The sequence below is a fragment of the Geotrypetes seraphini genome, chromosome 11 (genome assembly GCF_902459505.1).
Source record: "Geotrypetes seraphini chromosome 11, aGeoSer1.1, whole genome shotgun sequence".
NCBI lineage: Eukaryota > Metazoa > Chordata > Amphibia > Gymnophiona > Dermophiidae > Geotrypetes > Geotrypetes seraphini.
Genome location: NC_047094.1, coordinates 103,609,224 through 103,626,160, shown reverse-complemented (window position 1 = coordinate 103,626,160; position 16,937 = coordinate 103,609,224). Strand labels below are relative to the sequence as shown.

General features: G+C 44.0%; 1 protein-coding gene across 3 annotated transcripts in view; it reads left to right on the top strand.

The window, feature by feature from the left end:
* The window catches only part of CASS4 (Cas scaffold protein family member 4), a 150,549-nt gene that overhangs the window by 111,693 nt on the left and 21,919 nt on the right, over positions 1 to 16,937 (top strand). The gene's annotated exons all lie outside the window — the stretch shown is intronic.

Below are 16,937 nucleotides of genomic sequence, written 5' to 3'. Positions count from 1 at the left end.
AATGATGTAAAAAAAAAAAAAAAAAAAAAAGGACTCAGTAAAGGGAAAGGTGTTGGAGGAAGCCAATAAATGCAGTTTTAGTTACTAAACTAAAATAAACTAAACCTTAAGTTTGTATACCACATCATCTCCATAAAGATAGAGCTCAGCAAGGTTTACAGGTAATTCAATAAATGAGGGAAGGACATAATAAGAAATTAGAGGTTAAGGGGATAGCTAGCTTTACATTTTAAATAGATAGCTTTACATTTTGGAGAAAAGCCAGGTTTTCAGATGCTTTCGGAATAATTGGAATGAGCCTAGGTTCCGCAGCGGGGCAGGGAGGTTATTCCAAAGCTCAGTGAATTTGAAGAAAAAGGATTTCCCTTATTTACCTGCATACAATGACGCCTTTTAACGAGGGGAAAGATACTTTGAGTTTGTGGGCGAATCTGGTAGTGTCAGGTCTCGAAGCATTCCAGGATAGTGGAATTAGGAGAGGAAGAATGCCATGTAGGATCTTGAATATTAGGTAGGTACATTTAAAGTGAATCCTAGAAATCACCGGAAGCCAGTGAAGTTTTGACATAAGCGGGGAAACAAGTTACCTTCATCAGTCATAGGCAGAGGTGAACTAATATTAGCAGTTAAGGCCCTCTCTATGATGATTCATACAAGAGTAGGAACAGCGACAGCACGAGAGAAAGAGAAGGACCTATGTTCCAACAAAGCTGGTAAATCCAAAATGACACAAAATGGCACATTAGTCTCTGGATGTGACAGGAAAAGTAGACCAGTGCAAGAGTGAATCTGCTTCCCTTGGTTCCGAAGGAGCACCCACTCATGATGCACAAAAGTCAACTGTGATAAAATGCTTTAGCATGAACTGTTTAATTTCTTTTTATCCACTGAAGAAATAAGTGAAAAATGCTGTTTAATCTGGCTGAGACTCAACAGTTTCAATTTTTTTTTCCAGATGAGACCCCTATCTGGGCTATACCAAAGGTTACTACTGGAGTAGAACAACGGGTTAAATAACCACAGGGAATGAGAACACCATTATTATTATTATTATTATTATTTTTTACCATCTAGCTAGGTTGCAGTTGGCTTCAGATTCAGGTTTGACCAAATTGTATTTAGGTACTTGTAGTTCCGATTTCCAAACTCGATTCCCTAAGAAAAGCTAGCCTACAAGTCCCTGCATGCAATTAGGCAAAACCTGGACTTGATCAATTCTGTTGGGTGAATCTAGAGCAGGGGTAGGGAACTCCGGTCCTCGAGAGCCGTATTCCAGTCGGGTTTTCAGGATTCCCCCCAATGAATATGCATTGAAAGCAGTGCATGCACATAGATCTCATGCATATTCATTGGGGAAATCCTGAAAACCCGACTGGAATACGGCTCTCGAGGACCGGAGTTCCCTACCCCTGATCTAGAGCCAGTTGGTGGCCTTACCCTTAGCATTCAACAACCCTATACACACACACACGCACTAGGGTATTTCAGGATGCCCCTGCTTCTGTGGTAGGTTTTCTAGATTCTAATGAACCCCTAATGCAGGGGTGTTAAAGTCCCTCCTTGAGGGCCGTAATTCAGTCAGGTTTTCAGGATTTCCCCAATGAATATGCATGAGATCTATTAGTGTGCAATGAAAGCAGTGCATGCAAATAGATCTCATGCATATTCATTGGGGAAATCCTGAAAACCCGACTGGATTGTGGCTTGCCTTCCCCCATACCTTTTATTACATCCCCTGTGCGAGGTTGCTTCCCGCGTCAGCATCCGCGCTCTGACATCACTTCCGAGATCCGCGCCTAGGAAGTGACATCACAGGGCGAGCCGACACTGACGTGGTGCTCACACCGGAGAAGTTAAAAAGGGAAGGGAAAAGGGAAGGGAGCGTGCACATGGCCGGGGTAGGGGAGGGGTGCCACTCACCCTTACTACGCCACTGCTTCCATCTCCTCTGCCTAATTGCCTACTCTTGTCCAGCAAGCGGTCAAGATGTAGAGGACATTGTATCATGTGTGGAACAGTTCTCAGATTTGATGAGCGGAGCACACAAAGGGGTCCTTTTATCAAGCCGCGCTAGCGGGGTTAGCGCGTTGGACATTTCATCACGCGATAACCCCTGCGGCAAGCAAAAAAACTAACGCCTGGTCAATGGAGGTGTTAGCGACTAGCGCGGCAGGTGGTTTAACGCGCGGTATTCCGCACGTTCAACCCCTACTGAACCTTGATAAAAGGACCCCAAAGGTTCCTTGCCGTAGGTGGGTGTGTGGACAGTGCATGTGGTATGGTCCTGACAATTAGATTGCTAAGCTGACCATTAGCTTGACATAGGAATGCTTGTCCTGTAGATGATATAATGAGACTCCTGGCCTGGTCAGTAAGATTACCACCACATACCAGTGTCAACGTAAATCTCACTCTGTAGGTTTCACACCAGAGAGAAACAACACAGATGTTCCTTGGAATGTCAGTGTCCAGTACTACAGGAAGCCTGGTATCAGCCATGACAGTATTGTCCTAAAAAGATGGTTTCTAGCCTAGTCAGAGTTTGGTTCATAGGTAATGCAGGCCTTATGCATACAAACAGGTATGGACTACTACAAGTCTACTAAGAATGCTGCTGACCCCTCCTCTGTTCCAATAGCTGGTTTTTGCGTGTTTTTCATTTAGACATTTTTTTTTTTTTTCTTTTAATGGATCGAAAAGATAGGACAAACATATCAAGTTTCAAGTTTAATAAAATTTTTGATTAATCGCTTAATCATATTTCTAAGCGATGAACATTTTAAAATTACAATATTTGGGGAACAATACAATACTTAGTAATATATTACGTCCAAGCGGACTAATAGACAAACTTAAACCATAAACAAAAGGATAAAGGAGAATGAAATACAAAATCATTAAAGGAAAGTAAGACAATCAGGGAAAAAACAAAAGGCAGGGAAAACAAAAAACCTTAATATTGTACAGTGGAATTAAAAATGTAACCAGCGAACTAGTTAGCTAATTATCAAAAGCATCTTTAAAAAGAAAAGTTTTAAAATTACTCTTAAATTTCTCCAGATTGCGCTCTTCCCTTAAATAAATAGGGAGGGAATTCCAAATTTGAGGTGCAGTAACAGAAAAAATAAATTGCCGTCTTGTATTAATAACCCTAAGAGAAGGGATCGTTAATAGATTTTGTTCATTGGATCTCAATATCTAGGAAATGGCCATTTTCAATACAAAAGGATATTTGTTTTCCTGTTTTTAAAATGGTCATGTTTGCTATGGGATTTTTAGACGTATTTCATAAAACGTCTACTCAGATTTAGAGTCATATCGGAAAAAAAAAACCCTCCACTGTGTCATGTAGGGGAATGTTTGTTTTGTTCAAGTGTTCTCCCCTCCCTTTTGTCATCACAGGAGATGACAAAAGTAAAACATTTTTGGGTGCTCCCCCACAGCTGATAAGAGCAGACTCCAGGCTCCTACTTTCTCCACAGCCTCTCCCCTACTCCCCACATGCTTCTCAGGTCTACCTGAATACTTGGTGGGCCAGTGGGGTTTCATTGAGTAGGAATGAATAGGCATCACTGCTACCCCATAGCCATGGCTGCATCTAATATGGTGGTTACAACCGTTTGTCCTAGTCTCGCGGTACCCCAAACAAGTAAGCTAACTCCTTCATACCGAGTATGTTCAGCCACTTTGGAAGCTGATTTTCAAAGGTGATGTAGAAAATCCCTTTATGCAATTGGAAAGTGAAACAAGGATCCCCTGTTGGGAAGAAGACTGAGGCCCAGATTCTCAAAACTTAAATGCCGTTGCTAAACTGCTTACTGACAGTTTAGCCTTGACGCATTTTAGCAGCAGATTATCAAAATGGATTATCTCCAACAATGACATACAAATGGGCTCTTCAACTTTGAAATGAGCCCTCTGTTGGATTCTTAAAAAATGCCAAGCCATTTTCAAAAAGCGGCATCAGTTTTTGGCAACAAAAATAAGCGTCTGGTCCAGGGTTGCCAGTCAGAGACTGCTAGAAAGCCATGTTGTGATGCAGGGGGAGAGATGCTCATTCTCTTCCCTTACATCATAATATCCCTCCCCTGCAGCAGCGGCGAACACCCCACCTCCCCCTGCAGGAGGAGAGATGCCAATTCTCTCCCGATGCCAAGAAACACCTGTTGCCGCCCAGCCACGCATGCCCCCTGCAGCGGGAGAGATGCCCATGCTCTCCCACTGCCAAGTGGCCCTCCCTGCCATACAACAACTCCCCCACCTCCGACGCCCCCTCCTCCATACCTCTATGTAGATGGCCTGAGGAATGCGGATTCCCTCCTCCCAGCTGGCCTGCGCCATCCAAAATGGGCTTTCCCCTTCCCGGTGCATCTTGGGATGTACCAGGGAGGGGCCTGAGGCTCTGATAGACCCAAGTTGTTTAAGGCCCCTCCCATGGGAGGGGCCTTATACAACATGGGCCAATCAGAGCCTCAGGCCCCTTACCCAAATGCACCAGGAAGGGGCCTAAGGCTCTGATTGGCCTGGACGCCTAAGGGAACACAGTGTGGAACACTGTCAAAAGCTTTGCCTAAATCAAAATATACCACATCTAGCACACTCCCTCTATCCAATTCTCTGGTCACCCAGTCAAAGAAATTGATCAGATTTGTATTGAAAATCTTGCACTGTAACTATGGCAAATTTAACCTGTAAATTGTATATTATGTATATTGGTATTAGATCCCTAGTGTGTGTCATGTTAGGATAAAAACTTGTACTGTAATTATGCAGATCGTAAACTATTAACTGTATATTATGTACAGTATGTTTAACCTGTAGTAACTAGCAGGGAGGAAATATTCCGCAGAATAGCACTTGGTCGTTCTTCAATGAATGCTCTCGACAAAGTATTCAAAGCAATGAGGTAAAACTCCAAACTTATCCACACACTCATTTTCTCAGTGGGCAGTTACAGATTAGAGAATAGCACGGTGACAAAATTCATCACCGTCCCCGTCCCCGTGGATAACCGTGGGAAATAATCCCATGTCATTTTCTAGTGTCTATTTCAACCTCAGTCCTTCTACACTAGCATTCTTCAAAGTAAAGCTTGTGGGTCAGTGGTTGTGGCCATTCATACTCTGATTCTTATGTGAGCCAAGGATAATGAAGCCATTGTGACATCACTGATGTGATTGGCTCTTAGGCACTTTTGGAATGAGGCATTATGACATCACAATATCTGCTCTGGATACCAGAGACTGTCATTCTGTAGTGTCTGTTTCAACCTCAGTCCTTCTACACCAGCATTCTTCAAAGCAAAGCTTGCGGGTCAGTGATTGTGGCCATTCATACTCTGATTCTTCCCTCTCTCCTTAAAGAATGACATGAAGATGGTTTCCCATGGTTATCCGCAGGGACGGGAACGGTGATGAATTTTGTCACCGTGTCATTCTCTATTACAGATGCAAAAGCTAGACACTACGGAAACAAGACAGAAAGAAGATTGACTCATTTGAGCTTTGGTGCTGGAGAAGGATTTTAGGCATGCTGCGGTCCACCAGAAGAACTAACAAATCATAAAACCAATAAAAATTTTCTGAACAAAAATAACTGTTCTTGTTAGGTGCCATCGACTCGTGCTTGAATCCTAGCGACTTCATGAATTGAGGATCTAAAAAGAAATCAGTTTTGTGTTAGTCCGGAAAGGTCCTCCAGCGCCATCCCCCATGGTTGTTTTCAACGTGTCCAGCCATCTGATTGCAGGTCGCCCTCTTCGCCCGGTTCCTTCGTTTTTCCCAAACATGATGTCCTTCTCCAGTGATCTCTCTCTTCTGACGGTGTGGCCAAAATAAGACAATTGCAACTTCATCATTTGGGCTTCGAGTGGCATAGCCGGTTTGAGCTCTTCTAGAACTAAGAACATAAGAACATAAGCAATGCCTCTGCTGGGTCAGACCTGAGGTCCATCATGCCCAGCAGTCCGCTCACGCGGCGGCCCAACAGGTCCAGGACCTGTGCAGAAATCCTCTATTTATACCCTTCTATCCTCTTTTCCAGCAGGAAACTGTCCAATCCTTTCTTAAATCCCAGTACCGTACTCTGCCCTATTACATTCTCTGGAAGCGCATTCCAGGTGTCCACCACACGTTCTTTACCCAACGTGTGGTGGACACCTGGAATGCGCTTCCAGAGAATGTAATAGGGCAGAGTACGGTACTGGGATTTAAGAAAGGATTGGACAGTTTCCTGCTGGAAAAGAGGATAGAAGGGTATAAATAGAGGATTTCTGCACAGGTCCTGGACCTGTTGGGCCGCCGCGTGAGCGGACTGCTGGGCATGATGGACCTCAGGTCTGACCCAGCAGAGGCATTGCTTATGTTCTTATGTTCTTAGTTCTAGAAGAGCTCAAACCGGCTATGCCACTCGAAGCCCAAATGATGAAGTTGCAATTGTCTTATTTTGGCCACACCGTCAGAAGAGAGAGATCACTGGAGAAGGACATCATGTTTGGGAAAAACGAAGGAACCGGGCGAAGAGGGCGACCTGCAATCAGATGGCTGGACACGTTGAAAACAACCATGGGGGATGGCGCTGGAGGACCTTTCCGGACTAACACAAAACTGATTTCTTTTTAGATCCTCAATTCATGAAGTCGCTAGGATTCAAGCACGAGTCGATGGCACCTAACAAGAACAGTTATTTTTGTTCAGAAAATTTTTATTGGTTTTATGCGTGTGAAAAAAACAGCCATACATAAGAAGAAAGAAGCTTCCAGGGAAAACCCAGACAAGAACAGTTTTTAACCTGTAACCCATTCTGAGCTCTTTGAGGAGAACGGGATAGAAAACAAATTAATTAAATACATAAATATGGCATATAGTATAGTAGGACAAAGATGGCGAATAGTGTGGCAGAGTGTGGAAGAACATTGTATGAGAAAACATGATATGGAATGTCCTGGTAGAATGGAGTTCTATATGTCTTTGTCTTCCTAGAAAAATGTGGGCCTTTTATTACAAGTTTCTCATTGCATCCATAACTTTAGTAGAAATTATTTTCCTGCAGAGTTACAACTGCTGTTTGACTTCACCCCCAGTGGGAGGAATATATTTACTGCCACTTGTCTCTGTTGACCGTCCTTATGGTCAGGCTTCTGGTGCTTATTATCATTTTAAACCCCTTAAGCTCAAAAACGAAAGGAAGCAAGACAAACACTAGAGACAGGTTAATAGCTTATTATGGCACTTTAGAAGATTTTGTTCAGAATGTCCTCTCAGTGACTGAGAGACTAGCTGAAGCACATCATAGCTGTAATTAGGTTAATCTCTGAATATGTCATTTAGCTCAATTCATTAACCTAGCCTTTAAAGTTAAAACAAAATAATACCTCGGTAAAGCCTCTTGGCTAGGCTCATAATTTGAAAACTCTTAAGGGACAAAGTCTGAGAATGCAGAGAGGGGAGAAGAGAGAGAAAAACTGTAGATTTTTTTTTTTTTTTTAACTGTGACTGTATAGAACAGGGGTGGGCAACTCCGGTCCTCGAGGGCTGGAATCCAGTCAGGTTTTCAGCATTTCCCATGAATAAGCATTAGAGATCTATTTGCATGCACTGCTTTCAATGCATATTCATGGAGGAAATCCTGCAAAACCCGAATGGATTCCAGCCCTCGAGGACCGGAGTTGCCCACCCCTGGTATAGAAGAACGCTTCATAGGAAGAGCTGTCTGCTTTTTGAGGAGTAGCTTGGTGGTTAGAGTAGCAAACTGAGAACCAGCAAAATCATAGATCAAATTCCACGACTGCTCCCTGTGACCTTGGACAAATCACTTAACCTTCCATTGTCGTCTTTTATTGTAAACCCTCTGGGAACAAGGAACAACCTATTTTTTATTGTGTATGTTCTAGTTGTAACCCACATGGATCGTTGGGAAATAGCGAGCTATCGGGGTCCTTTTACTAAGGCGTGTTAGCCGTTTCAGCGCACGCTAAACGCTAACACATCCATTATAGTCTAGCGTGCGCTAAAATGGCTAGCGTGCCTTAGTAAAAGGACCCCCATAAGATTTAAATAATCCTCTATAATAAAACCCTTACCCGCGCATGCGCAGTTGACACGGCGTGATCCCTGCCGCCGTGATTTGTGCTTCTGTGCCCTGTTCCATTTGCGGCTTGCGGCAGCTTGCGGAGCGTGCGGCGGCTTGCGGTGCATGCAGCGGTGAGAGCAACAGCAGGAGGGTGTCCTTCGAGGTGCTGCGAGGCGTCCGGCTGCTACTGCTGCACAGGGAAATGGAGGGGAAGAGGGAAAAAGGGCTGCTTTGGGGGGAGGGGTGTGCGGGGGGCAGGCAGCAATCTTGGTTTGCTCGGGGGGGGGGCAGAGAGAGATAGGCAGGGGGCCAGGGAGAGAGACAGAGAGACAGACAGAAAGAAAGACAAACAGACAAGGGGTCAGGGAGAGACACAGACAGAAAGAATGACAAACAGACAGGGGGCCAGAGAGACAGACAGACAGCGGCCAAGGAGCAAGAAATAAAGAAAAACAGACAGAAAGGGGGCCAGGGAGAGACACAGACAGAAAGCAGCCAAAAAGAGAGAGAGTCAGAAAGAAAGACAAACAGACAACGGCTAAGGAGAGAGACAGAAAGAAAGACAGACAGACAGAAAGCGGCCAAGGAGAGAGAGAGACAGAAAGAAAGACAGACAGACAAGGGGCCAGGGAGAGACACAGACAGAAAGAATAACAAACAGACAGGGGGCCAGAGAGACAGACAGACAGCGACCAAGGAGCGAGAAAGAAAGACAGACAGACAGAAAGGGGGCCAGGGAGAGACACAGACAGAAAGCGGTCAAGGAAGAAAGAAAGACAGACAGACAGACAGCGGCTAAGGAGACAGAGAGACAGAAAGAAAGACAGACATCTATTCTAGCACCCATTAATGTAACGGGCTTAAAGACTAGTAAAGAAATAAATGCCATGCTTTGTCATACAATGTTCTACCACATGACTCATTCACACTGTTCGTCATCTTGTCCTACTTTACTTTACTATACACCATATTTACCAGACTATCCCCCCTTTTTACAAAACCGTGATAGCGTTTTTTAGTGCAGGCCGACACGCTGAATGCCCTGTGCTGCTCCTGATGCTCACACAGGAACTCTATGAGTGTCAGGAGTAGCGCAGAGCATTCAGTGGACCGGCCTGCGCTAAAACCCGCTATTGCGGTTTTGTAAAAGGTGTATGTGTGTTTGGGGGGGGGGTATGTTTGCCATACTATGTTGGCCGTACTTCAATCTCTCATGCCTTGTCTGCCACACAGTGTCTGTCGTTCCACGTCTTCCATGCCGTGCTTCGTCATGCACGCTTGCCTAACCATTTTTTCTAGTCGCGTCATACTATTTTAGCTATGCCTGTAATACTATCCCCCTCTCCTATTAAACTACGCTAGCAGTTTTTAGCAAAGAGAGCCGCGCTGAATGGCCCACACTGCTCCCGATGCTCATAGGAACTCTTTGAGCGTCGGGAGCAGTGCGGGCCATTCAACCACTAGCGCAATTTAATAGAAGAGGCCCTGTGTTTGAACTATGCTTGCCATGCTGTGTCTCACCAAAATCATATTTTGTTATATTTTTACCATGCCTTGCTAACTTTGGTTTGCTATCTTTGTCAGACAATATACTATGGGCTCCTTTTACAAAGGTGCGTTAGGGCCTTAACGGGTGGAATAGCAGGCGCTAAAATGCCGCGCGCTAGCCGCTACCACCTCCTTTTAAGCAGGTGGTAATTTTTCACCTAGCACGCGCTAATCTTGTGCGTGCACTAAAAACGCTAGCGCACCTTAGTAAAAGGAGCCCTATGTCTGAAAACGTGGCGCAGTGGTTAGAACTGCGGGTTGTAGATTCCAGCCTACGCTGCTCCTTGTGACTCTGGGCAGGTCATCAGATCCTCCATTACCCCACTTACATGAGATCAGGGGTGTCCAACCTTTTGGCTTCCCTGGGCCGCATTGGCCGAAAAAAATGTTTCTGGGGCCACACAAACGCGCAAACGCTGCAGTAAGACGGTAAACACCTGGGGGCAACAGAGGAAAACACTGCATCGCCCTCGACCGGGGCCACAGGTTGGACACCCCTTGGGCCGCAGGTTGGACACCCCTGCATTAGATAGACTGTGGGGCAGACAGGGAAAAATGCCTGAGTACCTCAATAAATTCATGTAAACTGTTCTGAGCTCCCCTGAGAGAACCATCTAGAAAATTGAATAAATAAATAAATACTGTACCTGAATGTAATTCACCTTAAGGTACTAATGAAAAGATCTGAGCAAAATCCAAATCAATAAAATGTTCAGGCGAGCTTTTTATGAATTCAGTTTTCACATATACAGTAGATGTTGGGAACCCCATTTTCAAAAGTGTCTAAATAGCATTCTACTGGCAAAAAGTCTGCAAAATTTAGGGCTCCTTTTATACAGCTGTGGTAGCAAGTACTGGCGCCATAAATATGATGCAGCTCATAGGAACTGAATGGGTTGCGTCACATTTGGCGCACGGGTCTCGCTAGCATGGCTTTTTAAAAAGGGGTCCTAATCTGTGTGTAAGCAGGGAAATAACTTGGCACAACCCATTCCATAAATAATAATAATAATAATTTTATTCTTGTATACCGCCATACCCGTAAAGTTCTAGGCGGTTCACATCCATTAATTAAGGTCCGTGATAACACACGGATTTACAAAATTTTGACAAAGATACAGGCAATGAAGTGGGGGGGGGGAACTCTTTGAAGAGATTAGGTCGAGGTAACGGTAATACAGAAGGAAGGGTTGTAAGATATGATATAGCGAGAGAGAGATAAAATCGGGAGGGGGGGGGGGAGAGAGGGACAGCCGAAGGGGCGGGGTAGAGAGGGAAAGGGGAGAAAATAGGGGGCAAGGGAAAATGATAAATGATCTTCGCCAGATGTTTTTGTTGACAAATGGATGAAATCTGCATTGTAGGTTATGTATAAAATTCTTGTATATGTGAGAACTAAGCATTTACACAGGGTATCAAAAAAAAAAAAAATTGTTTTTTCAGGTTCTGTTAGGGTTACTAGATTTCATGGAGTTAAAAAACAGACGTGTGGCCCCGCCCCCACGCAAACCTCTTCCCTCTTTCCTCGAGCTCGGGGCCACATCTGGAGAGCTCCTGAGCATGCGCAGATGTGACGCAATGATGTCACACGCATGCGTGTGATATCATTTCGTCACATCTGCACATGATCGGAAGCCCTCAAGTCTAGAGGCCTGCACGGGAACGGGGATTGCGGGAATCCTGCAGGTCCCACGGGGACCCTGCAGGGATCCCTCCTCAGGTCTACAGGACTCCCACGGGGATCCCCCCCCAGGTCTATGGGACTCTCACGGGGATCCCCCCCCAGGCTCATGGTACTCCCACAGGGATGGAATTGGGGTTCCTGAGCCTTGGAAAGAGAATTAGTAGAAGATAGAGAAAAGCAGAAACTGGGACCAAGATGATGGAAAAACAAAATGTTCATTTTGAGGGAGCCTAAGCTCAAAGTGGGAGGCCCAGCCCCCTCTCATGGTTATGCCACCAATTGTGTTTAGTACAAAATGAAATACTTGCTGAGTTTGTTTTGGGGTCTCCAGTTCAGTTTTGGCACATTTTTCTTATGCAACCATTGTCCTGAAAAGTGCCTCTCTTAATTCTGCTTTAAATGATTTTGAGGCTGTATTGTTTGATTCTTTACTCATTGCTGCATTAAAAACCATTTGTGGCCTATGCCAGATGGTGGAGCCAGATTTGTTTGCTCTACAGATATGAACTTTATACAGTATTGCCAAAAAATCCAACTCTTATTTCTTTTAACAAGAAATGGTCGACCCTACAGTCACATGACCTAATGTCTATTCTAATTCTTTCTGGTGATGTATGCATCTCTTATTTCTGTTCACTGTTATTTGTTTATATTGTATTTTATTGTTGGTTTAAATAAACTAAGACTTTAAAAAAAAAAAATCAAAACTGTCAGAAGTAATTGCTGCTTTTTATGGGGACAAGTAACTTTTATGGGGGGGGGACGGGCGGGAACAGAGGAGATTCCTCGCAGGGACGGAGGGGATTCCTCGCGGGGTCGGGCAGAGACGGAGGAGATTCCTCATGGAAACGGAGGAGATTCTGGCGGGGATGAGTGGGGACAGGTGGGATACTGGTGGGGATGGACGGGATTTCTGTCCCCACGCAACTCTCTACTCCAGACGTGGCCCTGAGCTCGGTATTCTTCAAAAACATATACAAACAACTGTTTTTTAAAATTAAATCCATCTGGTCACCCAGACAGTCCTCCAAAAAGAGGACATACCCAGGCTTTCACGGACATCTGGTAGTCCTAGCTTCTGTAATTCTTTATTAGTTGGTGGTGAAGCTCCTATATAATGCCTAAAAAATGACCATATCTCCCCACTCCTCCATGAACAGCACTGGCTCCCAATTACCTTCAGGATCTGCCATATTGCAATTATTATTGCAACATCATTTACCTAGGCTCCATGAAGAAAACCACCAGGAGACTAAAACTGATTCAGAACACGGCCGTCCGCCTTATATTTGGCCTAAACAAATGGGAACATATCACCCCTTACTACCATAAACTGCACTGGCTACCATTCGAATCCAGAGTACTGTTCAAGTTCGCATGCCTCAGCTACAAAACGGTGTTTGGTCTATCCCCAAGCTACCTCATCCCCCACTTTAAATTAGATCACAACAATAAGAACTCTCGCAGAATTCATCTATTCGCCTTCCCCTCCCTAAAACTATGTCAACTCAAACGATTCGTCGACAAAACCTTCTCCTTCCAGGCGGCCAAACTAAACTCATGGCTTGCCCAAATTGTACTTGATGCCCCCACTTACCTGGACTTCAGAAAAAAACTCAAAACTCACTTATTCCATGGACAGAATCCCTAACACTCCCACTCGCTCCTTCTACTGCCTTCAATACACATGAACCTCCACCTTCCCCTCCTAATGTTCCCTCCAAACCAACTAACTTCACGGACCGGTATTTTTCCCTCCTATTGTACACGCTTGTATATTCCTATTGTACTTCATTGTATATTCTGTCAACTTCATTGACCTGTACACCCCAAAAAATGTTAATTCTTGTCAACTTAAATGACATGTTCATTCCAAAAAATGTTAATTCCCAATGTTATTTTCTTTTGTAATATTATTAATTGCTGTGAACCGCCTAGAACTCTCTGGGTATGGCGGTATACAAAATAAAGTTATTATTATTATTATTATTATTGCTTACTATTACAAGATACCACCCTGTCTAGTTTCTCTTCTGATTCCTTATCGTCCAATTTGCTCCCTCAGATCCTCTTCTTCCAACCTGTTGGTTATTCCTACTGTAGCTCATGTGTGACTGGTCACTTCTTGGGAGACAGTTTTCTGCTACTGGGCCCCCTCATTCTGGAACAATCTTCCTCCAGATTTGAGGTCCATCCCCTCTCAACCTAAGTTTAAAACTACAATAAACACCGGGCTTTTTAAGTAGGGCTTTGAATCATTTAATGTAAATTTTACTATTTTTACTGTTTTTAATTCCCTCCCCTTTATCTTTATGTGTTCAGTCATCTGTGTTTCGACTAATTAGGTTATACCTTTGAACTTTGTTGTGCTAGGTTCATCCTTCCTGCATTGCTTATTGTTTAATGTCTGTCCTATATATTTGAGTGTTTTATGTTGCTCATATTTCCTATTTTGTAAATCATCTTGATATCTTCAGATCATTTGATGGCACTGTATAACAAATAAATGCATACCTACATACAAACATAAGCAGGAGAGGTAAGACAAACTGCTGGGTTTTGGAGAATCAGTCCAGGACCCCGGACAGTCTGGGCATGACAGAGGCGGAACTGGGTGGTCTTGGGGATGTGCCCATGTGTCCAGATTTTCCCGAAGGAAAATCTGATAACCCTAAACCAGGGGTGTCAGAGTCCCTCCTCGAGGGCCGCAATTCAGTCGAGTTTTCAGGATTTCCCCAATGAATATGCATGAGATCTATTAGCAGACAATGAAAGAAGTGCATGCAAACAGATCTCAGGTATATTTATTGAGGAAATCCTGAAAACTCGACTGGATTGCGGCCCTCGAGAAAGGACTTTGACACCCCTGCCCTAAATCCCAGTTCAGTTAGAAACTTCACAATCTGCAAAGTACCCTGTGCAACACCCCCCCCCCCCAAATATCCACCACCCCATCTAATTTCATGATATCAGGAAGGGAAACCAGTGGACAGGATGCAATTTTGGCTCATTGTTTCCCATGTGCCGGCCTCAAAGTCCTGGGTCTAACTTGAAACAGATATTTGCCCCTAAAGAATTTAGCTTTGTATGAGAGGGAAAAAGAAAGCTGACTAAAAGTACTGCTAATTTAATCTATGTGGATGAAAAAGTATGTATATTAATCCTGGAATGTGGAAAAGCAGAGCATAGCCGTGAGTATTAGCTGATGTTACAGTGCCATCTAGTGGCAAATAGCTTTTTTGCTATATGTCTAATGCTCCTATAGTTTTCCAAGTGTTATTAAAAATTTGATACAATCGCTTATCAGCGAGGTACAATAAAAAATAATTGGGGAACTAAACTTAAAATAAATTTTAAAATACTGACAACAGAACTAACCAGAGACATTGGACTAACAGAAAATGAAAGGAATGAGGTAAGGAAATACAATTATTATAGTAAAAGAGGATACTTAGGGAGAGAACAAGAGGTTCAGGGCTGGAAAGATGCTTCCTTAAGAGATTTTGGGGCTAAATTCACTAACCTGGAGATCCGTGGGTGATTGGAGGCAGGTCAACTGATTCACCAACCATCTTCATGCAAATGACGGCGATTGGAGGCACGCCCCCCATCTGACATCACGGATCGCTAGGTAATGATCCCTATGTATGTGCAGACCATCTACTGTGCCTGTAGATGGTCTGCGCATGCTTACCAGAGCTGCCTGAGAATGTGATGGGGGGGGGGGGGGGTGCCCGCAAGCAGAGCAGGGAGGATTCTTGAAATGGAAGTCCGTGCCGCCCCGACTCTCCAGCTCTTTGCCGCCTTCCCTGCAGTACGAGCCCGCAGGTTTAAAGCACAGCAGGGAAGATGGCAGAGATCCAGAGTTGGGGCAGCAGAGATCAGTCTGGGTGGCAGAGAGCAGGGGAAGTTTGGATTTCAGGGCTGCGGGGCGAGAGTATGGTGGAGATTCGGGGCAGAGAGCAGGGCAGCGGGGCTGAAAGGTAGGAGAAATCGGCAGAGAGCAGGAAAGGTCGTGAGCGATTGGTCCCCACCAGCTGCTTCTTTTCGGACTGGCCAGCCCAGTCGGTGTTGCTGAAAAAATTTTGTGAATCACATCCTTCCTGCTTACCCTTGTTTGCATGCATGGATCGGATTTGTATCGGCCACGAGGTTAGTGAATTGGATCGGGGTCACAAAGGGGTCGTAAAGTGATCGGTACACAATTGGTTTGCTTAGTGAATCTAGCCCTATGAGCGAGGTCTAGTATAGCAGGGTAAAGGCTTCTTTAAACCAATGATATTTAAGTTGGCCTTTAAAGCGGTCAAGATTTTTTTCTTTTTCTTTCTTTCTTTCTTTATTTATTTATAAATTTTCAAATATACACAATCAAGATTTAACTTGTACAGAAAGCAAGAATCAAGAAATAAAGAAACACCAACTAAAACAAAGATATAAAAATTCAAGAAATAAATCCTATCTTAAGTCTCGCTCAAGTCCTCATAAAGATCCAAGATTAAATTAAACGGAATTTAGGCAATTAATTAAAAGGGAAAAAAAAAACAGTTATAGGTTAATCTGTGCTAAGGGCAGTCATCTATCCTTCACTGAGCATTCTCCAGCCTCGACAGAGACAGGAATGTTGTCAATTGTGAGGGCTCAAAGAAAACAAATTTATGTGACTTATAACGAATTTACAGGGGTATCGAAGAAAAAAGATTTTTTTCTTCTCTCAGATAGGTTGGTAAAGTGTTCCAGAGTTGAGGGGTGACAACAGAGAAGATGTCCTGGCGTTTTGTATTAATTATTCTTAATATTTCTATGTACGTATAAGGGTAGGGATTTTGGATTTAGCTGATGCCTATTTTAGGTGCAGCTCAACACAAATGACAGGTACACTATTATCCTGTTCCCAGAAGCTCAATAATATAAGTTTGGGCCTGAGGTAATGGAGGATCAAATGACTTACCCAAGTTTACAAGAAGCCATAGTGGAATTTAAAACAGGCTTTCTTGGTTCTTAACCCACTGCTCTGACCATTAGGCTACTTCTCCACTCTTGGAATTAGGACTTTAAGTTCAGCCATTAGGTATGGTTGTTGCACATGGCAACAACTCATAGTCCCAGGAACTTCAACACTCTCTCTACAGCATCTTCAGTTCTAACTAAGCAGATGACTTACCCCCTCCTTTACAAAGGTGCGCTAAGCTTTTTAGCTTGCGCCAAACACACGCTAAACGCTAACGCGTGCATGTTATCCTATGGACGCGTTAGCGGTTAGCGCACGCATTGATTTAGCATGCTAGATCTGCACTAAAACGCTTGGCGCGCCGTAGTGCTCCTTTTATCAAACAGCTGTAGAGCTTTTTACCAAGGGACAGTGAGGTTCACGCTCTGACGCGCGTTCAATTCCTATGAGCGTGGTAGCATTCACTTCGCCAGCCTGAACTAAAAGGCTCTACCACCACTCAATTAAAGTATTATAGTATTTCTGGTTGCTTGAGTTCCAGTTGAATATTTTAAAAAAACTACACTAATTGACTGCCTGCTGTCCCCAGGTCAACCACCCCCAAACCTCATCTGACCCCACTGAAAAATAACGAGACAAAAAATGCATCTTCAAGTTTCAAGTTTTATTTTAGTTTGATGAATCACT